The following is a 668-nucleotide window of genomic DNA, read 5'->3' on the forward strand; positions in this document are numbered from 1 at the left end:
GAAGAAGAAGAAGAAGAAGAAGAAGAAGAAGAAGAAGAAGAAGAAGAAGAAGAAGAAGAATGCGTGAGTGCCATGTTAGTAGTAGGATGTTAAATAGTCAAGTGCCCTGAAAATGACTTGCGGATGGTGGTAGTGATTGAATTCTTGAGACATCTCTTTTGAATGTATTGTTTATAATATTTGCAAAAGAGATGTTTCAAGACTTCAATCACTACTACCATCCACAACAAGTCACTTTCAGGGCACTTGACCATTTAACATCCTACTACCATCATGGCACTTCCGCATTGTTGTTGTTGTTGTTGTTGTTGTTGTTGTTGTTGTTCTTCTTCTTCTTCTTCTTCTTCTTCTTCTTCTTCTTCTTCTTCTTCTTCTTCTTCTTCTTCTTCTTCTTCTTCTTCTTCTTCTTCTTCTTCTTCTTCTTCTTCTTCTTCTTCTTCTTCTTCTTCCCTACGAGAATTCACAACGACCTCGAACCAAAACAGTAGACAAGAAAGACAGAGGAAGCAGAAACAAGGAAAATGTCCCTTGTATTTGAATACTATGCAAATATACTTCTAAAATTCTTTTCTTTGAATTTTTCCAAAATTTAAAAGTTTTCCATACTTACAGTTGAAAAAGTCTCAACGACTGAAGCCGGTACTGAAATGTATTTTTAATAAAATTAT

Source organism: Octopus bimaculoides, chromosome 15, assembly GCF_001194135.2.
Source record: "Octopus bimaculoides isolate UCB-OBI-ISO-001 chromosome 15, ASM119413v2, whole genome shotgun sequence".
Taxonomy (NCBI): Eukaryota; Metazoa; Mollusca; class Cephalopoda; order Octopoda; family Octopodidae; genus Octopus; species Octopus bimaculoides.